Below are 25,508 nucleotides of genomic sequence, written 5' to 3'. Positions count from 1 at the left end.
TTTACTTGAACTTCCATAGAACATAATCTGTTTTCTAGCCTGTTGAGCCACATTGGAATAATAAGGATACTTGGGTCTCATGTCTAATAATACATGCCAAAGCTATGTCCCAGACATAGTCTTACATGGGATGTTTTCTATACTGCCAATGCCATATCCCAGATATGGTCTTACATGGGAGTTCTCATAATGGTGCCCATGCCATGTCCTAGACATGGTCTTACGGGAGACCTCTCATCTCGGTGCCAATGCCATGTCCCAGACATGGTCTTACATGGGATCTCTTTACCCAAATGTCATGACATTTGTATCCAATACATTCCTAATGTTTCAACGGGGCTTTTATCACTGATTCTCTATCATCTCATACTTAAGTCAACATTAAATAATTTCATGAAATGAATACATAATTGCTGGAAAATATCAGCATTAATAACAATTATTGAAATATTACATTTATTTACCGTAAACTTACCTCGGTACAAAAATGTGATCAAATCTAACACTTTAGTCCTCAATCTTTTTCTTTCCCTGGTCTAGCTCCGGATTTCGTTCTTCTTGATCTATAATAGCAAATTTAGCTCATTTAATACTCACATTCATCAAAACAGTCCTTGACTCAATTTTGGCAAAATTATAGTTTTTCCCCTAAACTTTTGCATATTTACACTTTTTCCCCAAAGCTCGGAAATTAAAATTCATCTCTTATTCTTATGTTTTATAACATGTTGAAAATTTTCCCTTCTATGACAACATCAATTTCTTACTCTAGCACTTACTTATGAACATTAGGTATTTATGCCGATTATGTCAATATACTCGTTTTCACTTAAAATCGACTAGCAAAAGTTGTTTAACATAATTCCTAGCTTCATATTCTACCATAAAACATAAAAATAAACATATATAACCTATGGGTATTTTTCCAAATATGAACCCTAGGTTAAATTATTGCTAAAATAAGCTAAATTAAGCTATTGGGGTTCCAAAAACGTAAAGAACATTAAAAACGAGGCTTGGAATCACTTACTATGAGCTTGAGAAAGTGAAGAAACCCTAGCTATGGCTTCCTTCAAGTTTTGGCAGCAAGCAAGGATGATGAACACAATTTTTTTACATCTTTTTCCCTTTTAATTCTATTTATTTACTAAATGACTAAAATGCCCTTACTTAAAAAAAAGTCCTATTTCACTTATCTCATGTCCATTTTTGTCCATCAATAACTAATGGTCTAAATACCATATAAGGACCCTTAATTTATAGTTCCATAAAAATTAAATACCTTTAACATATAAAACTCAACTTTTGCAGTTTTTACAATTTAGTCGTTTTGACTAAATTGAGTGCTCAAATGTCAAAATTTTTGAACGAAATTTTCACTAAATCTTTTCGTGAAATTGTAGGCCATAAAAATATAGTAAAAATAAATTTTTACTCATCGAATTTGTGGTCTCGAAACCACTGTTCCGACTAGGCCCTTAATCGGGATGTTACATTTTCTCCCCCCTTTTATGGATTTTCGTTCCCGAAAATCTTACCTGTGAAGAGATTTGGGTACTGTTTTCGCATACCCTCTTCGGGCTCCCATGTAGCCTCATCAACCCCATTCCTATTCCATAACACTTTCACAAGTGCAATACTCTTGTTCCTTAGTTGCTTAATCTCTCTATCTAGAATTTTTACTGGTTCTTCAACATAAGTCATGTCTGGCTGAATCTCAACCTCTGTCGGTGAGATCACATGTGACGAATCAGAACGGTAATGACATAACATAGACACATGGAATACATTATGAATCTTCTCTAAATCAGTTGGCAAAGCTAAACGATATGCTAAGGGCCCAATTCTTTTAGTCACCTCGAACGGTCTAATGAAATGTGGACTTAGTTTGCCTTTTTTACCAAATCTGAAAATTTTCTTCCACGGGGATACTTTCAAAAACACTTTGTCACCAACTTGATACTCGATCTATTTTCTTTTTAAATCTGCATAAGACTTTTGTCTATTTGAATCTACTTTTAAACAATCTCTAATAACTTTTACTTTCTCTTCCGTTTCTTTGACTAAATCAATCCCGTAAATCTGATTTTCCTTAAGCTCTGTCCAATACAAAGGCTTACGGCACTTACGTCCAACGACAAATATTTCTCCCAACTGCCTTGAAATTCTAAAACACAACATCTGAGCATATCCTCAAGTAGCTGAATAACTCTCTCTGACTGACCATCGGTCTGAGGATGAAAAGCTGTACTGAAGTTCAACTTTGTACCCCAAGCTTCCTGCAATTTCCTCCAAAATCGCGAAGTAAATCTTGGATCTCTGTCTGAGACAATCGATAACGGTACCTCATGTAGTCTAACTATCTCTAAAACATACAATTCAACCAACTTGTCAAGTGAATAATGCATACGAATCGAAATAAAATGAGCTAATGTGACAGCCCAAAGTTGACCCTAGTCGGGAAGTGGTTTCGGGACTGCTAAACCGAGTCACCGAAATGTTTGAATGTGATACTTATTGTCTAGAATATGTAATTATGAATGTGTGAAAATTTCAAGCTTCAATTTGGTTGATTTCATGTGAATTTAGTCACTAGGACTTATGTGAGAAAATTCAAAAATGTGATAGGTCAATGTGTGAGGACCTATTAGTGCATGTGGACAAAGGGGGGGACTTGCATGTCAAATTTCCCCCCCTAATGAGTAGTGGCCGGCCATGACAAAGAATGATGGGCAAAACATGTCATGAAACATGTTTTGTTAGTGGAAGAATAAAATAAGAAGTATGGGTAATAAAGAAATGGAAAACAAAAGAAAAAAAAAATGTGTGTGTAGTGTTTGTTCCCCCCATTGCCGTGAGCTCAAGAGAAGAAAGGAGAAAAGTTTGTGTTCATCCTTTCTCACCTCCATTTTAGCCTAAATTAGAAAGAAAAACAAAGAAAAAAATTTCTCATCCTTTGGTTCATCCTTGGCCAAAAATTTTAAGGAGGAAAGAAGAAGAAAGGTGAAGAGATTCGGCCATGCATGTAGCTAGGCCAAGGTATGTTTAATGATGTTCCATGAGATGCATGCATGTTTTAGTTGTTAGCTTGAGTTCTACCTAGCCCATGGTCTAAATCTTGCTATGTGATGGAAATGGCACTTGACCATGGATGCATCATTCTTGGTTGGTGTTTGATGTTGTGGTGATGAGGCATGAGGATGAGTTAAGATTCGGCCTAGGTGGGGGTTGTGTTAATGCCATTGCATGCAAAATATGAAGCTTGTTAATGATGCATGTGATGATGGCTTGATGATTCTTGAACCTCCTTTTTAGCATTTTTGTGTGAGCACATATGTGCATTGGTTGCTAAAGGGAGAAGAATCGGCTAGCAAGATGTGTGCTAAGGCCGAATGTAACTTTGCATGTTGATGAGCAATGCATGTGTTAAATCGATGAAAAGGGGGAGGATGCTTTACTAGTGTGTATATGTGTGTATTAAGTGTTGAAATCGACCCCAAAAATGGACATGCATATTCGGCCAAGGGGAAAGAAATTAGCTAATATGTTGTGTTGATGCATGATTTTTGCATGTATGAGACTTTAATGTCTAATGTATGAATATGGGCTAAGTGCCTTGTGTTCATCTTTTGATGCCTAAATGATGAAATCAATTTATTTGTTTGATTAAGCTCAAGAGCAAAGGGGAAATAAATCCGATAAAGGGAAGGAAAAAGTGGTCGAATAGTTAGCGGGATCGTTCGACAACACCCGAGGTAAGTTCTTGAGTAAGAGAGCTTAAATTTCGATGTGATTAAATCATGCTCTATGTGTGGCTATTGAGCTGAATGTACAAGGACAATATGTGCCTTGTGTTTGAGTTTCGTAAACGAAAATGAAATATGAATGTGCCATGAATTATTGTTAGATGTGCATGATTAATTGAATGCTGTCCGGGCTAAGTCCCGAAGGCTTTGTGCTAAGTGAATATATCCGGACTAAGATCCGAAGGCCTTTGTGCGAGATACTAAATCCGGGTTAAGTCCCGAAGGCATTCGTGCGAGTTGTTAAATCCGGGTTAAGTCCCGAAGGCATTCGTGCGAGTTGTTAAATCCGGGTTAAGTCCCGAAGGCATTGTGTGAGTTACTAAAACCGGGCTATGTCCCGAAGGCATTTGAACGAGGAGCTATATCCGGTTAAATCCCGAAGGTACGTGATTTGGTAATGAATGAGCTTGCTGTAAAATTTCAGCGAATACTCGAAAAAACATCCCAATATGGGGATATGTTACGTATGTGTTAAATATTAATCGAGCCCTTACAAATAAATGTTCGCTCAGTTGATAAACGAGCTACCGGCCTTCGGCCAAGTTAGTTTATTGTGTATGTACATAAGGGTTGTTAATGTTGTGAAGCAAGTTTGATATCGGTAAATTGCGTATTATGAAATATTCCGTTTAGCTAAATGTGTGCTATTATTTGTGCATGCTGGAATTCCTTGCTCAAACTTACTAAGCATAAATTGCTTACTCGTTACATTGCTCCTCTGTTTTATAGATTTTTGGTTCTCCAACTATCGGACTCGGGATCTTGAAGTCGAAGTCGCCCACACTATCAAAGGCTCTTTTGGGTACTATTTTGGTTGAATTTTGATATGGCATGTATAGGACTACCCATCGTTGTCTTTCGAGTACTTTATGAAATGTATAAGTGTACAGCCATGCGAAAATGGCTTGTAGAAGTGGAGTATGGCATTAGACCATGCGTATTTATGAATGTATAGATGGTTTCATGATGTAACTATAGTTGGAATGGAAGTGTTGAGCAAATGACCAGCCACTAGAATGGCTAAGTATGATCATATGTGGGCTTATGTATGACAAGGCCCTAGTTGGTCCATGAAACCCCAAATTAGGTAAGGTTTACTTTGAAAACAGAAGCTGATAGCAGCAGTGGTGTGGATTGGAAAAATCACAAGAATTCGTAGGAGTGGAATTAAATAGTGAATAAATTATGTAATCGAACCTTGATGAATCTACTTTCATATGGAAGTAACGAAACAATCATAGTAACAGTACAGTAAGAGATATTTGGGTTCTTGTGGAACAGGGCCAGAACAGTTTCTGGATTCCCTGTTCCGACTTTGGAAATTCACTATAAATTGACCAGAGATAATTAGGGGTCATACCATATATGTATGGATTCCTCTCTGAGTCTAGTTTCCACAGAAATAAACGGCATCAGTATTGAAGCTCTGTGCAGAGAGATATCCAAGTCGTAATGGGAAAAGGTCAGTGTAGTCGACCCCTGTAACATGGGAGACTTTGACTAATAAACTGTACTAATTGGCCCGACCAAAAATTATAGAAAAAATACATAGGTGGGGACATGAGTCTAGTTTCAGGGAAAAATCACAAAACTGATTTTCGAGTTGTGAAACTCAAGATATGATTTTTGAAGCGACTAGTACTCAGACTGGGCAGTGTCTGGAAAAATTTTTCAAAGTTTGTTAACATCTCGTGTCCGACTCCGGTGTCGGTCTCGGGTTCGGGGTGTTACAGCTAACTTCGTTAGCTTATAAATTACAACTCGTATTGCATCTTTCTTTTTCGGTGTCAACGGTAACCCTGCTACAAAATCCATGGTAACTTAGTCCCATTTCCACTCAGGAACTAACACAGGTTGCAATAAACCTGAAGGTACCTGATGCTCGGCCTTTACCTGTTGGCAGATCAAGCATCTAGAAACAAATTTTGAAATATCTCTTTTCATTCCTGCCCACCAGTACATTTTCTTTAAATCGTTATACATCTTTGTACTACCTAGATGAATAGACAAAGAACTGCTATGTGCTTCCTTTAAGATCTTCCGAATAAGCTCATCATCCTTTGGTACACATACTCTGTCTCTGAACATCAAACAGCCATCAGAACCGATCTGAAAATCAGACTCTATTCCCGACTCGCATTGAGCTCTTTTAGCTTGCAACTCACTATTATTTTTCTAAGCTTCATAGATTTCTTTGAGAAACATCGGTTTAGCCATTAATTTAGCTAAAATGGAACCATCATCAGATAAAGATAATCTGGTATTCAAAGCTCTCAATGCAAATAAAGATTTTCTACTCAAGGCATCAACAACAACATTTGCCTTACCCGAGTGGTAATCAATCACTAACTTATAATCTTTAATAAACTCTAGCCATCTTCTTTGCCTCAAGTTCAAATCTTTTTGAGTCATCAAGTACTTCAAGCTTTCATGGTCAGTAAATATTCGGCACTTCTCACCATACAAGTAATGTCTCCAAATATTCAATGCAAATACAATGGTAGCTAGCTCTAAATCATGCGTCGGATAGTTTTTCTCATGTGGCTTTAACTGTCTGGAAGCATATGTGATTACTTTATCTTCCTACATAAGCACACAACCCAATCCGTTCAAGGATGCATCACTGTAAATCAAAAATTCTTTACCCGGTTCTGGCTGTACTAAAATAGGAGCTTCAGTCAACAGTGCCTTTAACTTGTAAAAACTCTACTGACACTTTTCAGTCCATTCAAACTTGACATCTTTCTGCAACAAACTTGTTAATGGGGTAGCTATCATGGAAAATCCCTTTACAAATCATTGGTAATAGCTATCATGGCATCACAAGAAACTCATAGTGACCATACCTAGTCCGGAAAGCAGTCTTTGGAACATCTGACTCTTTAACCCTCAACTGATAATAACCGGATCTCAAGTCTTATTGGAAAACACAGTAGCTCCTTTCAACTAGTCAAACAAATCATCAATGTATTTCTTTCCACAATTCACTATCACATCATGGGCAGTCAACCAATCCATACCAAGAATCACATCAAATTCATCAAATGGCAATAGCATGAGATCGACCGAAAAACAGTAACCTCTAATCATCAAACGGCAACCCTTACATACTTTATCTACTAACACATACTGGCTTAATGGATTTGATACTTTAATTACAAATTCAGTGGATTCTATAGGCATGTTCATACTAGGCATCAATCTTATACACATATAAGAATGAGTCGAACTCGGATCAATTAAAGCAATAACATTAGTATCATAGAGAGAAAATGTACCCGTAATCACATCAGGAGAGGATGCCTCTTCACGAGCATGAATAGCTTACGTCCTTGCAGGTGCTCTAACATCTGGTCTAGCAACTGAGTCTCTGGGCGTACCCCTGTTACTTGCTCCAACTCCCAGATTCCTCTGTGGTTTGCCTCTAGTAGGAGCATTTCCCTATCTGGCACTCAGTATTACTTCTCTTTTAGCTATTTTCGGACAATCCCGAATATAGTGATCTGGTGCACCACATCTAAAGCAAGCATTTTCATTTGCTTTACACTCTCCAGGATGACGTTTACCGCATTGGGCATATTCTGGCCTAGGTGGTTGAGTACTACCTGTACTTGCGACTGTAGTAGTCTGAGCTCTTGGACCCTTAAATCTTCTGCCTCTGTTTCGGCTAGAATACATGGTTGAAAAATTTGATCCACTAGGGAACTCTCTAGGCCTCTTGGAAGTAGACTAAAATGATCTGCTCATCTGCCTTTTTTTTGTGTCTTGCGCTTCAATTTTAGCTTTTCCCTTTTCTTTTTCTTTTAACAAATCCTCTGCTTTACAAGCTCTCTCAACCAGAACAACAAACTCTCTGATTTCTAAAACACCCACTAACAGTCGAATATCATCATTGAGCCCGTCTTCAAATATCTTGCACATGTTAGCTTCAGTGGACACAAACTCCCGAGCATATTTACTAAGTTTGACAAATTCACATTCATACTCGGTCACAGTCATCTTACCTTGTTTTAACTCAAGAAACTCTTTTCTTTTTTGATCTATAAACCTCTGACTGATATACTTTTTACGGAACTCCTCCTGAAAGAAATCCCAAGTAATTCTCTCACTCGGTACCATTGACACAAGAGTCTTCCACCAATGATAGGCCGAATCTCTGGGAAGTGAGACTACACACTTCATGTATTCTTCAGGTGTACAGAATAATTCATCAAAAACTCTAATAGTATTCTCGAGCCAAAATTTAGCTTTCTCTGCATCATCATCTTTAGTAGCCCGAAACTCTTCAGCCCCTTGTTTTCTGATCTTATCAACTGGTGGTCTTTCTCTTATAACTATACCTATGGGTGGGGAAGCTACATAGGGAGCCTGAGAATCATGAGGGGGTGAAGGTCTAACAGCCGGATTCGTATGAACAGACTCGGTAAACCAATAATTCATAGCTTGGAAGAAGGCTTCTCGAGCCCCTCCTCCCCGACTAACTGATACGGGCCTTTCACTACGATTGGGTGGCACCGTCCCTTCTGCGGGAGCAGGCGCATTACCCTCTACATCATCTGTACCAGCTCATTCAGGATCCATAACTATAAAGGAAAACATTTTAAAATCGTCAGGATTCGTCACACTATCAAAATATACGTACGACATGTATAACTAGACTCTTATTCACATTGAATGTTCTGAGAACCGACTAAACCTGCTCTGATACCAACAAAATGTAACACCCCTTACCCAAGACTGTTGTCGGAGTCGAGTATGAGGCGTTACTTGACTTAACTTAAAAGTTCGGGGCATAAAATTTTACGTTTGAAATTAATTTCACTATTCACAACAAAGATGTCCACCTGCGCAGCAGTTACTAAATTAATTATAATTTTAGATCTGTAAATTTTCCCTGAAATTAGACTCATATATATTTTTACCATAAAATTTTCAGAATTTTTGGTTCAGTTAATTAGTACAGTTTATTAGTTAAAGTCTCCCCTATTTCACTAACTAACTGTCCTGACCTCTTGTCAATAAAATTTAATTATCTCATTATACAAACTTCATATGTGTTCTCACTTATTGTTAAAGAAAATAGACTCAATAAGGAATCTAGAAATATAAATTACAACTTATAAATATTTTTTTACAATTTGTAATGATTTTCCAAAGTCAGAATAGGGGGTTCTGAAAACCACTTTGAACTTGTCTAACTAAAATGCAAATATCTCAGAATATATAGTTCCTTTGTCTACACCGTTTTTTTTCTATGAAAATAGACTCAATAATATTTAATTCTATATCTCATCCACGCTCATATTCATTTTCTACTATCCTTAGTGATATTTCAAAATCACGTCACTACTGCTGTCTCAAAATATGATTCACTACCAATTTTTACTTTTTCATGATTTCTATGCATAATTTATCACCTAGACATTTATAACAACAAACACCTTCATACTTAGCCATTTTAATAACTATTCATCATCAAATATTTACCTATCATCTTTTGGTCATAATTTAAGAATATACAATCGAAATGTCTAAGTCCCTATACATGCCACAGCTCGAAACATTTATCGTCTTAAAATACCGAGTTGTGGTGGTTGATAGTGTGAACACTCTCCGACATCTTCAAGATCCCGACTATGCTTGATAATACTATATGAAAGAAAAAGAAATAAAAGAAGTAAGCATAAAGCTTAGTAAGTTTACAAGTAAATAAATAACAACATTTAACACAAATAATGATATGCAAGTATCATGTTCTTAAGTTTCCTCTTTACTTACTCTCATTTACTTGTTTATTTACTTACTTATTTAGATAGCTTAAGATTACAACTTACTCTTCTCTTGCTGAAATATTGGTTCTCACTGATATCATAACATATTCTTAACTCTTATAACTTACCTGAGGTTGCTAATTATACTTTTACTTGAACTTCCATAGAACATAATCTGTTTTCTAGCCTGTTGAGCCACATTGGAATAATAAGGATACTTGGGTCTCATGTATGATAATACATGCCAAAGCTATGTCCCAGACATAGTTTTACATGGGATGTTTTTTGTATTGCCAATGCCATATCCCAGATATGGTCTTACATGAGAGTTCTCATAACAGTGCCCATGCCATGTCCCAGACATGGTCTTACGGGGGACCTCTCATCTCGGTGCCAACGCCATGTCCCAGACATGGTCTTACATGGGATCTCTTTATCCAAATGCCATGACATTTGTATCCAATACATTCCTAATGTTTCAACGAGGCTTTTATCATTGATTCTCTGTCATCTCATACTTAAGTCAACATTAAATAATTTCATAAAATAAATACATAATTGCTGGAAAATAGCAGCATTAATAATAATTATTGAAATATTGCATTTATTTACCGTGAACTTACCTCGGTACAAAAATGTGATCAAATCTAACACTTTAGTCATCAATCTTTTTCTTTCTCCGGTCTAGCTCCAAATTTCGTTCTTCTTGATCTATAATAAAAAATTTAGCTTATTTAATACTCACATTCATCAAAACAATCCTTGACACAATTTTGGCAAAATTATAATTTTGCCCCTAAACTTTTGCATATTTACACTTTTACCCCAAAGCTCAGAAATTAAACTTCATCTCTTATTCTTATGTTTTATAACATGCTGAACATTTTTCCCTTCTATGACAACATCAAATTCTTACTCTAACACTTATGAACATTAGGTATTTTTGCCGATTATGTCAATATACTTGTTTTCACTTAAAATCAACTAGCAAAAGTTGTTTAACATAATTCCTAGCTTCATATTCTACCATAAAACATCAAAATAAACATATTTCACCTATGGGTAGTTTTCCAAATATGAACCCTAGGTTAAATTATTGCTAAAATAAGCTAAATTAAGTTATCGGGATTCCAAAAACGTAAAAAACATTAAAAACGGGGCTTGGAATCACTTACTATTAGCTTGAGAAAGAAAGAAACCCTAGCTGTGGCTTCCTTCAAGTTTTGGCAGCAAACAAGGATGATGAACACAATTTTTTACATCTTTTTCCCTTTTAATTCTATTTATTTACTAAATGACTAAAACGCCCTTACTTAAAAAATCCTATTTCACTTATCTCATGTCCATTTTTTTCCATCCCTAACTAATGGTCTAATTACCATATAAGGACCCCTAATTTATAGTTCAATAACATTTAAATACCTTTAACATATAAAACTCAACTTTTTCACTTTTTACAATTTAGTCATTTTGACTAAATTGAGTTCCCAAACGGCAAAATTTTTAAACGAAAATTTCACAAAATCTTTCCGTGAAATTGTAGTCCATAAAAATATAGTAAAAATAAACTTTTCCTCATCGAATCGGTGGTCCCGAAACCACTGTTCTGACTAGGCCTTAAATCGGGATGTTACAATGGACAAATAGTATGTGATATGTATGTTTAAGATTAGTCTTTTAGCATTAAGTTTGAGTTGTTTGGGATGTCTATTTGTGGTACCAAGGAGGGTATACTGGATAGGCCTTTAGATTGAATGATATGTGTGTGTTTTGCCATGTATAGGGCTTAAATGTAATATTGATTCCTTTGATGTTTTGAGTTTATGATAAGCTTATTATGATCAAGAGTTTAGTTGGTGTTGTGGAATAACTGATGATGTAATAAGTGAAGTTGCTCTTGTGGATGTTCCATATTATATTAGGTAAGTCATGGTTGAATGGTATGTTATTAAAAAGGTTGTTGGTATGTTTGATCTAAGTTTATTGAATGAACTTGTAATGTTGAATGGGATTATGTTTGGTTTGTGATTGTGGTACCTTCTGTTACTACATTGGTTAATCTTATAGGTTGATGGAATTGGTATGTTTTAAGCATGTTTAAAACTTGTTTTGGTTATATGAATTTTTTTGGAAATGGTGTGTCTTTGTGTGCAAGAAACTAGTTTGAAATGGTTGCTTTAGCTGCAATTTATGAAGCACAAGATCTGGGACACGAGATGTCACACGATCTGTGCCACACACGACCACCCTATATGACCGTGTGTCATTACTGTTTTAGGTGCGAGTTTTACACGGTTTGGCACACGGCCTATGACACGGTCGTGTGGCCCTATTTCGAATACTCACATGGGCTGAGACATGCCCATGTGTCCAAACTTCGAATGTCCACATGGTCTAGGCTATGTCACTCGGCTTAGCCACACGGCTGTGTGACCCCTTGGAACGACAGAAATGTGCAAGTGTACACAATCACAACAAGTAATAAAGTGACAAGTAAATGTCAAGTTATCGTACCCACAGAGACTGTGAAAAGAATTATTTATGAATGCTATCTAAAACACTTTGGTGAAGAAAAGTATTTTTTTGAAGAGGGTAGTTAAAAACTAAGATTTTAATCTAAGTAAACTAAATAAATAAATCTCAAATGCACGATTTCAAAATACGATTTTAATCAAGATGACATAATCGTGTTAGATTAATTACATTTCTTAACTTAGAATTATTAAACTCATGTTTATATTGTTACGAATAAGTTTATAGCAATTCAATAATTTTCTAACTTATGAACATACTCACTTACCAAAATCCATTTATCTCTTCACTATATCCCTATGTCAATTCAACCGATTAAACAAATCATAATAGGCAAATATGTTATTGTAGATACATACTTATTAAATCGAGATAATCTCTTGTACATATCCCTATGTCAATTCAAACAATTATCTCGATTTAATAAGCACATAAAAGACTATGTGAGGTAACAAAGTATCCTTACCTTGAAAAAGTTTAATCACAATAATCTTGCAAGTTATGCAAGGCAAATGTATCGTCAGATACTGTTGCTAATCTAACACTCAACTACCTAATATGATTAAACATGCACTGATTAAGTACTGTGTCCATTAATTACAATTTCAATCCGTTTAAATAATTAATTCATTAGTTACCTAACAATTGTAATGCAAGAATAACTTAGTCATGATTTTACTTAATCAAGCATCTTACCGAGGCCTATAACAGCATAAAAATAATTTTAATAATTTTAACAAATGAAATGCAATCAACCTAACACAAATTAAATTCAAGCTAAATTGATTAAATTAACCATTACAAAAACATAAATATTCATAGATATGTTCAACATAACAACAAAAATTAAAGAGATAGGGAACAAGAATCAAATCAGGTGTCTTTCCATGGCTTGAATAGTTGCTCCGTTCTTCCTTCTCTATTGTCCTTGTTGACCAAGGCTGCTATGATCACTTAATTGCTGCTCCAAATAGCGGATGAATGCCCCTTTCCCAAGAGGAGAAATCGGAAAAAGATTAAGGGAATTTTGGAATGGAAAGAAGAGAGAAAGTGGAGAGAAGAGAGGAAAGATGTGAATGCTTGAGGTGTATTTTTCAAATGACCAGCTTAACGGGGTTTTTATAGCTGAGGAGGGTGCTAAAAATAGCTAAAATTATCAACCAAATAGCCCTCCCTTGGTCGGCCACACATATGGCAAGGTTGATAGTTTCAACTTTGCTAATTTAGGCTTGGGGAAAATCTATAAAGCCACCAACTGTGGAGGGGTTTGAATGCAACTTGAACAAGTCTTCAAAGGTCTCTTTGCAAGCTTAAGTAATCAGCTAATAAGCTGATTTGGGTCAGCTCTTGGAATAGTTTTTGGGTTGTCCATTTCTTGGTCGGTTCGGTTCACTCGGTTCAGTTCAACTTGACCACTTTTTCATAATTAATTAATAATAATAATTTATTATTCCAAATTAAATTGGATATAAATTAAAATTAATTATTTTATGAATTAATACATATAATTTGGACCGTCTTAGGCTAAAATTTAGTTTGTCTCGATACTTCAAATTGCTTATCAGTTTTGCGCTTCTAGTAGTGTCTGCCGAGCCATTTTTTTGCCCTTTGTGTAAATCTGTCGAAAATAACAAAAATTCATCAAAATTAATTATAAAATTAACTAAAATTCAACATGTTCATATTTTAAGTGCACTTTAATTATTTTGTAAAAATTAATTATTTTTTTGACAAGAATTTTATTGAAACTGTATGATTTTAGGTTAAAAAAGGTATGTAAAATTGTGTAAATTTCTGTGTTTCCACACCCTTCAACTTAATTCATTGCTCGTCCCGAATAATGCACAAATTAAAAAGAATTACTCAAAAAACACCTTTGAAAAATTCCTTCAGAATAACATTCGTCCCAGAATTATGAATTTAATATACTTATGCTCAAAAACAAGAAATTTTATAGTTATGCTACTTAAGTATACATATCGTTCAATTTAATCTCAACAACTATCATGATAGCACAATTAGACTAAATGCTTCCTTAATAAGACATGTTAACCCTTACCAATTTGATTTTATTTCCTTATTCGAGATTAAGCTGCAATCATTAAGTATAACTTATGCCTTCATATGTTGAACATAGCAATTTCTCTCCACTAATGTAGGTAGCATAGAAAACTTGAATCAATAGGTCTTTGAAAAGGTTGTAACGTAGCTAGGCTAGAGGTAGGTAAAAAATAGATAAATTTAGGCTTTTAAACCCTAGACTCAGTTTCAATCAGACCTTTGGAATAATTTCCCTCAATACACAAACTTATTTTGCTTTCACATACTCCTTTGTACATCTATTTTCTTTCAAGTACATGTGCTCTTTTTTTTGAGCATTTTACTGTATGTACTACAATTTTTAGAGCATTTGATACTTCTTTCAACTCCCCCAAACTTATTTTCAAAAAATATTCTGAATAGTATTGAGTTTAGTGTTTGGGACAATTTAAAGATAATTAAGAGAGAAGTGATGGCTAAATATTGCAAGGGTTCAAATAAAATTAGGCCATATAGTCTCAAAGTTGGGTTTCAAAGGATAAAATTTCATCAAGGTTGGCTTGAAAGGCTCAAACAGTCCAAACAAGAGTTGCCTAAATCATTTTCAACGTTCCATGCTTTCTAGGATTTCGCCTCAAGAAACTACTAATTCAATTCTAGAGACTTAAACTTTCATGCATGCCTACCTTTCTTAAGGAACTAAAAATTTTATGGTACAATTTGCATGCTTTATTAAAAATACATTTATATCATTACTCATCTAACATAACAATTTATTGAAATAATAGAACTTTATTTATACTGAAGTTTAGTATACTTAACAAAATTTCAAATTATTGAACAAAATATATCCTAATCATAATTAAAAGAACTATTTATTCTGAGTGGAAATAATTTCAATTTTTTATGTCCCCCAACATAAAATGAACAATGTCCTCATTGTTTAAAGTGAATAGATACTATACACAAGGTAGGATTCTAGAAAAGAGGAGGTGAGTCAATTTGACTGCTTAAGTATCAAGCTATTTCTAAATCCAATCCTAGACATGTATATATCTATTGCCACATTTTATACTTTGTGACTTGTTCAATTTTTTTAATGATTTCCATATCTTGTTTTATTATGCTAAAATTCATAATTAACTTTATCCTAAAATAACCTAAGAACATAAATAAAATAAAGTCAAGATCCCCCTTTATTTATTTGCAGATCCTTCCGAATTCGACTCATCTTTTGCTCTATCATTATTGTCTTTGCATGAATCGCTTCACTCCTTTTTCGATAATGGGTTCTATGGTTCAAATATGTAACCTGGAAACTCAGGCACAAAAATAAATGGGTCATTGTAAATTTTTGTAATTGCACTTCTCATCGAGTCATCCCTTACTTTTGAGTATTTCCAGTCAGCTTGTTGCTGCCACTGCATATGTTGCATTATGTCCATTAACTTTGACAGTTCATCTCGAAGATCTGGGCGAGGTGGTTGAGCTCTGAACATTGAAGTCTCGATATTAGGTTCAGCTTCTGGTTCCATGGGTTCCAACTTATCAGGGACTTCAGTCGATTGCACTGGCTCGATCTCTTTGGGATCTTCTTTTTCTTTTTTTTTCGGGATCCTCACTTTCTTCAACTCGTTACTGTAGAACAGAGTCTCCAGGTATTCGATAGAGGTCCCAATCTGTTATTGTAACCTGGCTATAGCCTGTCTTCTCAAGAATTTTAGATTTCAAGCACAGAATTATTATCGTAAAGGGAAAGTAAGCTGGGCCAGAAAATGAATGTCTAACGGCACAATTCCGCATTTCCCTCAGGATGATTTTTCCCACATCAATGGTCTTCCCAGTTAAAATCGAGTATAATAAGACCATTCGCTCTAATCAGATTGTAGTCCCATGTGAGCTAGGCATAAGGCTGAATCGGATGAAGTAGAACCATACCTTTGTGAGTGGTGTCAAATATTCTCTTCGACAACTGTGGATTCCTTGCTTTGACACAGTCCACTTAAAACCTAGAACTGTAAGTTCCTCGAGAATTTCTTGCAAATTTTCAAACTCTATATTGCTCATCAAGGAGGAATATTCGTCATTTTCTAAATCAGACAATTCAAATGATACGAGTCACAAAAGCCTTAGATGTTTACACGAAAGAAAGAGAAAATCAAGATTCACTTTCTTATTTTCAAGAAAATCAAGAAACCGAATCTTGGCCCAATTTTGTTGTTTGGAGCAATTTCAAGAATCAAGAAAATCAAGATTTCAAATCTTGGAAATCTTGGTCCAAGAAACCGAATCTTGTAGCCAAAGCGCATTGGATCTCCGTTACGAGCATCAACGAGTCAATTTCGGTAGGAGATGGACTACAAGCCCAAGTTCTTGAAGGCAAGGCCCAATAAGAGGATTCCAAGCCCAACTAAGAAGTCAAACCATACTTAGTTGAAAATCAGGCCAAATTGTTAAAGTGGCCCAATTTGTAAAAATTTTAATTGTTTAATTTAATTTTTAGACTTTAGGAGTATTATATGTAAAAATTCGGCCCAAGCAGCCCAGTAGAATGCCTTGGCCGAATTTCCCTCTTAAATTTGTTAATTAGGTTTTTTTTAAGTTTTCCTAATGAGATTAGGAAATAGTTATAAGGCCTATTTATAGGCATGGCTGGCCACCCTTATTACACACATTACAATACATTAAAATTTCAGATTTTTGCTGAGTAAAAATTCTCTTAAAGTTTTCTCTAAGAATTCTCTCTTGAGTTTCTTTAAAAGTAGTTTTAACAATCTTTTTTATTGTGGGAGCCATCTTCAGCCTTCTTCTTGCCATTGTTCTTCATTGGAGGGGAGATTAGATCCGTTTGAAGGGAGTTGTGAAATCTTTCGGGATTTCAAGGCTTCTTAGGACTTTATCTTTATTTTCTTGCTGTTCAATCTCTTTTAAATTTCTGCTTGTGTCGATTTTTATTAACTAATTTGTTTGCTGTTCTTGTTGCATTTCAACCTTTCTAAAACTCCAAGATCTGATTCGGCACTTCCTTGGACATAAAGAAACGTTTTTGATTTCACAAAAACCCCTCTTTTCTTAATGTCCAATCCCTAGAATTAGTTTCAATTGATTTCGTAATATGTTTTAATTTATTTGCTATTTTGTGTTCTTTGATAGATTCGGCTGATTGGAAGTTAATCTTGGGGCTTAATTTCGTGTTGTTGGCTTCCAAGAACATCTATTCATAAGTGTTCTGATTCTTTGCTATTCTTTATTGATTTGGGGATTTTTAGTTTCCAGATCTAATTGATTCTAATTAAGTTTTGCTGCTTAAAGTCAGATCCAAATGTTTAGAGTCTTCGTAGGAGTTTCCCGTGACTTGACAACTCGATCTTGGTCCGCGCGCAACCCTCTATCATTTGGTATCAGATTTTGGGCGTTTTGGGTGTTCTTGGTTGATTTCTAAACTGATCTCTATTTTTTAAACTACAAACAACAGTCTTACCCAGAAAAATTTTTTGAAAAAAATTCATTTGAGTGGGTAAATGTTGTTCAATTGATCTAAAATTTTACAAACATATTTGTGGCACTGTTATTGAATGTAAAAAAATATTTCCTTCAAAAAATTCAGTCAAAAAAGTCAAAAAATTGAAAAATACGAAATCCAATAAAATTTTTAAAAAAGATTCAGCGGGTTGAGTTTGGTGCCCAAACTTTCCAGATAGAAAATTCAATATTTAAGGACATTCTAAATTTAATTTCGCGATTTTTGGAGATCGGGAACACCTTAAACGAAGTTGTCAATTTACTCTGCAGTTTTTCGGGGTTTTCGATTTCAGCAATTTTTATTGATTCTTAGCTGTGGGTTTTCATTTGTTTGCCTTTATTCTTCGTTTACACTATCTAACACCTTCTTGTTTCTTGTGTTAGTAGGATTTTAAGGTGTGCACAATTCTTCCTCGGTGCAACACAAATTAATTGGTGTCTCGTTAGTTTTTGGCATCTTAGTGCAAATTAGGACTCTTTGGTAGTTTCGGTTCATGCACTTTCTAATTGTTTGATATAGACTCTACTAAAGAACTCACAAGACTGAATTCTACCTCATTGAGAATTTGATTTTTCTTTTTGAGTGAGTAACGGTGAGGTTTGCTAATTTTTCTTTTGAGTGTTGAGTATTTGTTTTACAGGTATTTCAAAAAAAAAGAGAAAAAAAAAATGGTAGTCTGCCACACCCTTAACAAACCAAATGGGAGACGATTGTAATAACCAAAGGATCAATATTTTCCATTCTAGGTGTTTTATAAAAGGTAACTTATGTTGACTTATTACTGATAGTGGGAGTTGTTCGAATGTAGTTAGTAGCTATTTGGTGGATTCCTTAAAGTTACCTTATATCGAGCACCCTAAGCCGTATCACCTTCAGTGGCTTAATGAATGCTCAGAAGTTAAAGTTACAAAACAGTCCTTGATCACTTTTAAGCTTGGGAATTACGAGGATGAGGTATGGTGTGATGTGGTCCCAATGCATGCGGCACACTTGCTTTTGTTATTGGCGTTTGAAGTTATTGGTACCTTGATTCTGCGAACTGGAATTTTCGTCAACTCGTTGAGGTTAAATTCGCATAGAATTCGTGCACTAACTCCTCATCCACACTAGGTCTCTTTTTAAAAAACAACTCCCAATTGAAAGTTTCAGCAACCTAACCAATACGCGTCATAAAACCAATATAGTTGCTTTCTTTCAATGTGAAACCTTTCTCTAGATGCATCTGTTGATTCTTAAAGATACTCTCGTATCTTGCTTTGGCTTCTTCACAGTGTAACTTGTTTTGTGATTCATCAATTTGGGCAAATGTACGATTTCTCTTGCGAGGCATGATTAACCTAATCATAAGATGGTAATAATTATTTTCTCAAAAATTTAACTAATATACAATATTAATAATTCAATAAATTAAAAATTAGATAATAAAATTAAAATTTAGGAGAAAAATTGGTCTTACCACATTTTTTTGTAAATATTAAGAGCTCTTAAGAAAAACAATTTTAAATCAAAAGATGGCAAATTAAAATAGGTTGAGGGGATTTTGGCTAAGGATGGGTGAAAGGGTGGTGTGTCGCTTGGGTATGCAAGGCAGCAGCACGCAACAAGGGATGGATGTGAGCAGCATGCGAATCGTTGAGCAGGCCTGCTATGGGCGCGCGCGAGGTGCTACTGACCAATCAACTGGGCGATGCTGTGGCTAGGGAATTGTTAGGAGGTTTCAGTACCTAAGGGTTTTGGTGTTTTTGGAGAGAATGGTGTATGAATGAAAAAAAAAAGAATAGATGAGTGGAAGTTATAGTGAAAGGAGTAAGAGCTAGAGTAGAATTCTTAAGAATTCTAAAATCTAATTCTACCCAAAGGAAATAACAATTAATAATTAATATAATGCATATTAAATTATTATTTGCTATTAATTTATTAAGATAAAAACTTATTGAATAAAATATGATTAAATTAAAAGTATTCCTAACTCTATAAAGCTGATAGTAATTAATATATATTATAATGGATATAATTATATATTAATAATTATCATCTTTTATTTTTTTCTCTTTTTTTATTGAACTAAAAACATTTATTCTAGATGCTTTTTGAAAATATTTACAAAAAGAGCAACCAAATTTTTAAAAATACTTCAATTAAGTCCCTAGACTTAATGAAAATTCAAAATTGCGTTGCAACATAAAACTTGGATCAAAATTGACCCTTTTATTTGAAAAACTAAAAATTTATTTTGTGATTTATGGAATAATTTCTTGGGAAATTATGTTAAAATCAATTCCCAGGAAAGATTGGAGAGGTCGCAAGCTGTTCCGCTTAAGTTCCAATCTCCTAGACAGAATTTATTTAAACATACTAATCTCAAAAATATACCCTAAATTATTTATTCAAACAGAAGAACAAGAAAAAATAAATATTTGATAAAATGAACGAGATTTGATTCCGTTCAAGTTTATCTCCCCAGTAAAGTTTCAAGCGTTGAGCATTAACTCGAAAATTACCTCTATTACCTTTAAGTTCAACAACTCCGTATGGATAGACTCGATGAATCATACTCGATGAATCATAAATGGACCGGACCAACGTGATTTTAACTTACCTGGAAAGAACCTTAATCTGGAATTGAATAATAAGACTTGCTGACCTGCTTCAAATTCTCGAACTTGAATGTGCTTGTCATGCCATTTCTTGAATCTCTCTTTAAGTAATTTGGCATTCTCGTATGAAGACATTCGAAATTATTCTAACTCGTTAAGTTGAAGCATTCTTTTCTCTTTGGCACTTTTAAGATCCAAGTTGAGTCGTTGAAGAGCTTAGTAAGCTCTGTGTTCTAACTCTAAGGGTAGATGGCAGGCTTTCCCAAAGACTAACTTATAGGGTGACATCCCTAAGCATCATCTAGTCTTTTGGACCAATCTCATCGGTTCGAGCAAACTACCTTCTCAAGTATGCCTTTGACCTCCTTATTTGCCAGTTCAGCTTGCCCATTCGTCTGCGGATGGTAAGCTATAGTGACCTTGTGTTTCACTCCATATTTATCTAATAACTATTTCAACCACTTGTTCACAAAATGGGACCCTTCATCACTGATGATGGCTCTTCGGGTTCCAAACCTTGTGAACACATGTTTCTGCAAAAACTTTATTACAACCTTAGCATCGTTTGTCGGGTATGCGTCTGCCTCAACCCACTTAGACACATAGTCTACTACTACCAATATGTACTTGTGACCAAAAGACAGAGGGAAAGGACTGAGAAATTCAGTACCCCAAACATCGAATAATTCTACCTTAATGATGTTTATTCGAGGCATCTCAGATCTGTTGGTGACATTTCTGACCCTTTGACATCGATCACAAATTTTTACGTAAGCATATGCATCTTTGAATAGTGTTGCCCAAAAGAATCCCGCTTGCAATACCTTAGCTGCAATACGTGTACCTTTGAAGTGTCCCCTACTCAGAGCTGAGTGACAATGGTATAAAATCTTATGTACTTCATCTTCTGCAACGCATCTCCTAATAATTTGATTTGCACAATTTTTAAATAAATACGGTTCTTCCTAGAAATAGTACTTCACATCGTGAAGAAGCTTTTTCTTTTGATGATACGTCTTATCAATCGGCATCAAACCACAAGCTAAAAAGTTAGCAATATCAGCAAACCAAGGGGTATCATGGACATGATTTACCTTCAGTATGTGTTCATCTGGAAACGTCTCTCGAATTGGTATAAGAGAATAGTTCCCTTCTTGCGGCTCCAATCTGGACAAGTGGTCTGCTACTTGGTTTTCCACTCCCTTTCGATCTTGAATTTCTAGATCGAACTCTTGAAGTAGAAGTACCCATCGGATCAGTCTCAGCTTAGTGTCTTTCTTGGCAAGTAAATACTTAATTGCCGAGTGGTCCGTATAAACAGTCACTTTGGTACCTACAAGATAAGATCAAAAATTATCAAAAGCAAACACAATAGCAAGTAACTTTTTTTTGTTACATTGTAATTCAGTTGAGCTCCTATCAGAGTCTGACTCGCACAGTACATGGGATGAAAAACTTTGCTCCTTCGCTAACCCATGATAGCTTCCATCGCAAAGTCACTTGCGTCACACATCAATTAAAATGGCAAATCCCAGTCTAGTGTGACTATTATGGGTGCCGAGACTAACGGACTCTTCAAATCATTGAAAGCTCTTAAGCACTCCACATGAAATTTAAACATCGTGTCCTTCTCCAATAATTTACATAAGGGTTTAGCAACTTTGGAGAAGTCCTTGATGAATCTTCGATAGAAACCGGCGTGGCTTAAAAAGCTCTTAACACCCTTTACAGATATTGGAGGTGGGAGTTTCTCAATAACATCTACCTTTGCTTTATCTACCTCGATTGCATGTATTGTTATCTGATGCCCTAGAACAATACCTTCTCGTACCATGAAATGACACTTTTCCTAGTTAAGTACAAAGTTTGTTTCTTCGTATCGCCTTAGTACCTTGGCTAGATTGGCTAGACAATCATCATATGTTCCTTAAATACTGTAAAATCATTCATAAAAACTTCCAAATATTTCTCAACCATATCAGTAAAAACAGACATCATACATCTTTGAAATGTAGCAGGAGCATTACATAAACCAAACGGCATGCGCCTAAATACAAATGTACCGTATGGGAAGGCGAATGTTGTCTTGTACTGATCTTTCAGTGCTACTGTAATCTGATTATACCCCGAGTATCCATCAAGAAAACAGTAATAGTCTCGCCCTGAGAGTCTATCCAGCATCTGGTCCAAAAATGACAAAGGAAAGTGATCTTTCCTAGTTGCCTTGTCCAGCTTTCGGTAATCGATGCAAATTCTCCATCCCGTAATCGTTCTAGTCGGTATCAACTCATTATTCTCGTTTTCAATGACTATGATACCTCCTTTCTTTGGCACGCACTGGACCGGATTTACCCATGAACTATCTGAGATGGGAGTAAATTATACCTGCATCTAACCACTTGATGATTTCTTTCTTGACTACGTCCTTCATGATGCGGTTCAGTCTTTGTTGTCCATCAATCGTCCCTTTCTCGCCATCTTCTAAGATAATTTTGTGCATGCATACAAATGGACTAATTCCATGAATATCAGCTATGGTCCATTCGATAGCCTTCTTGAATTGTTTCAACACCAGGATGAGTTTCTCTTATTGCTCAGTAGTTAATTCTGCTGAAACAATCACAAGCAGAGTAGAAGAGTTACCTAAATAAACATATTTCAAATATGAGGGAAGTACCTTCAGTTCTAATTTAGGTGGCTCCTCGATTGATGCTTTTGGTTGGGCATAATCCCTTTTCTCTAACTCCAAAGATTCAAAGTAGGATTGCAGATTAAATCCCCTTTGATTAGTTTCTAACAAAGCTAAGTATTCATCCCCCTCTTCATTATTTGGAGGATCTGATGTCAAAATTTATTCCAATGGGTCCTCAACATAATTGGGTTCCTTCTCTATGATTAAATCCTCTAAATCGGACACTGCTGAATAATTATCAATTGTGTCAGGAAATCTCATAGACTTAAAAACGTTAAATGTTACCTGATCATCCTGAACACGCATAGTAAGCTCGCCCTTCTTCACATCAATAAGGGTCCTTCCGGTTGCTAAGAATGGTCTTTCTAGGATAATTGGCACCTCTTTGTCTGCTTCAAAGTCTAGAATCACAAAGTCAGCAGGAAAGATAAATTTGTCTACACGTACCAATACTAGGTTTAACTTCACCTATCCCCAACTTCCTAAATATTGACATTGGCATCAAGTTGATACTCGCACCCAAGTCACATAGTGCCTTACCACAATATGTTGCTCCAATATTGCAAGGCATGGTAAAACATCCAGGATCCTTCAATTTTGGGTGTAGTTTGTGTTGAAGATATGCACTGCATTCCTTCGTTAGGGCTACTGTCTCAAATTCTCCAAGCCTTCGTTTTTTAGATAGGATATCCTTCATGAATTTGACGTAGTTCAACATTTTTTCAAGTGCTTCAACCAACAGGATGTTGATATGAAGTTGCTTGAGTACGTTTAGGAACGTTTTGAGTTGAATTTCCTACTGCTGCTTCAGAAGTCTTTGGGGGTAGGGTTGTGGAGTTATTAGTTGCATGTAACGAAGCTATTAGTTGATCAGAATTAGCTGGATCAGAAGTTACCTTGTCAGATTTTGCTGATCCAATTTTCGGTGAAACTGGAATTTCAACACTTGGTGTAACTTCCTCTGAGCCTTGAGCGTCAACTAGCTCCTTCTCAACTTTGATGGAATTGGGCTCTAAAGTCTTTCCACTCCTCAATGTTAACGCTTTACAATGATCCTTCCTTGGATTCCTCAGATTCCCCGTATCACTAGGTAAAGCACCTTGTGGTCAGTTTCTAAGTTCAGTTGCAAGCTGGCCCACTTGATTCTCTAAATTCCTTAGAGAGGCATCATTTTTCGCCATGTATGCCTTCAATAGATTCTTTAGGCTATTGGATAGTTTAGCTTGGGTTGGTTTCTGAGCTTGTTGGGAAAAAGTAGGTGGCTGTGTCGATCTAGGTTGGACATAATTGTTACTGGTTCCTCCCCCTTGGTTACTCTAGGAAAAATTCGGGTGGTTTTGCCATGATGGGTTACAGAAATTAGATTCTAGCCGTTGCCTTCCTCGATTTTAGTTCTGGTTACCAATGTAATACACAGATTCTGGGTTCGATGGAAATTTTTCGAACAAATGTCCTTCCTCACAATAAACATAGGCTAAAATTTTAAATTGATTTAGTGGCTGTGCTGGAAAATTGTTACACCATTAGTAGGAAGATTTTTTAACATTGAGGATATTGATGATACTTGAGATGCGAGTGAAGTAAGAGTGTCTACTTCATGTATTCCAGTGACTCGTCTTCCTAACGCTGCTCGATTGGTTGGCCATTGATAATTGTTGCTGACAATCCTCTCAATAATTTCATCAGCCTCATTATAAGACTTAGAAAGGAGAGCACTATTAGCAGAAGCGTCCACTACCATCCTCGTGTGAGCATTAAGACCATTATAAAATTTCTCAAGTTGCATGCAGTGTGGGATTCCATGATGAGGGCACTTCCGTAATAATTCTTTGTACATTTCCCATGCCTCATACAATGACTCATCATCCATTTGTTGGAAAGCAGTGATCTCGTTCCTCAACTTAGCATTCTTGCTAGGCAGGAAATACTTCGTAAGGAAATTTTCTGCTAACTCTTGCCCTGTTGAAGTTGAGTTTGGTGGTAATGAGTTCAACCAAGCTCGAGCTCTATCCCTTAGTGAAAATGGGAATAACATCAATCGTAATGCATCTTCGGGTACTCCGGCTAACTTGAAAGAATTGCTCACCTCCACAAGCAGTCTTAAGTGTAGGTGAGGATCTTTGGTAGACATTCCACTGAATTGGCCCACTATCTGAAGCATCTCGAACATGACTGGCTTCAACTCGAATAGCTATGCCTCAATTTCGAGTCTTCTAATACCCAGATTAAAATCATGAAATAGTGGCACGGCATACTGTCTCAAAGCTCTATCCCTATCATCAGCAATAAGGATAGGATTTTGAGTAAGGTTTGCTCCGTTTCCTTGATTCAAATTTTCAAAGTTCATCTTTTCAGTCCTTCTCTAACTTGCTTGTCTTCTTCACTGTCGAAAAGTTCGTTCAATCTCAGGGTCTACAGGGAGTAAATTGATGATCTGATCAATACTCACAAACACCTGAAATAATCACAGAAAAATTAACTAAGTTAAAATTTGAACAGAAAAATAAACCAAAATGCAAAACTAACAACTTCACAAATAATGACTTT

General features: G+C 35.7%; 1 non-coding gene across 1 annotated transcript; it reads left to right on the top strand.

Annotated features, from left to right (window-relative positions):
- The first annotated feature begins 24,757 nt into the window (after nucleotides 1-24,757).
- On the top strand, nucleotides 24,758-24,864 carry LOC121223885 (small nucleolar RNA R71). Its single transcript, XR_005921351.1, has one exon. It is a non-coding gene; the product is annotated as a small nucleolar RNA R71 (small nucleolar RNA).
- Nucleotides 24,865-25,508: the final 644 nt, after the last annotated feature.

This window comes from Gossypium hirsutum, chromosome D11 (assembly GCF_007990345.1).
Source record: "Gossypium hirsutum isolate 1008001.06 chromosome D11, Gossypium_hirsutum_v2.1, whole genome shotgun sequence".
NCBI lineage: Eukaryota > Viridiplantae > Streptophyta > Magnoliopsida > Malvales > Malvaceae > Gossypium > Gossypium hirsutum.
The sequence above is the reverse complement of the archived record's forward strand: the minus strand, read 5'-3'. Positions and strand labels throughout refer to the sequence as shown.